Source organism: Eimeria mitis, genomic scaffold, assembly GCF_000499745.2.
Source record: "Eimeria mitis Houghton genomic scaffold, Emh_scaff8812, whole genome shotgun sequence".
Lineage (NCBI taxonomy): Eukaryota > Apicomplexa > Conoidasida > Eucoccidiorida > Eimeriidae > Eimeria > Eimeria mitis.
Genome location: NW_013576485.1, coordinates 1 through 429, shown reverse-complemented (window position 1 = coordinate 429; position 429 = coordinate 1).

Genomic DNA, 429 nt, shown 5'->3' with positions numbered 1-429 from the left:
GGTCGCGGCGCTGCGGGCGCTGTTCGAGCGAAGCCGCGCCGCCTGGTTCGAAGGAGAGGTGAGAAGTGAAGCAGAAACAAGCTAGCAGCAGCAGCAGCAGCAGCTGCTGCTGCTGCTGCTGACACAAGGCAGCAGCAGGAGTTGCTGCTGCTGCTGCTGCTGCTGCCTTGTGTCTGCGGATACACCACCTCTGGTGCTGTCTCCGCAGCGGGGACAGAACCGCATGCACCACTAGCAAGCCCCAAGCCCATGGCCTTGCTGCTGCTGGTGGTGGTTGCGAGAAGAAGGGATGCATGCGTGTGCATGCATGCGCCTATCCACTCATCTTTGTCAGCAGAGCAAGCCCCGCTGTCTCCTCCTCTTCTGTGTCTGCTGCGCGCAGCTTCAGCGCTTCTCGGAGCTCAACGACTCGGGGGACCCCACAAAGGC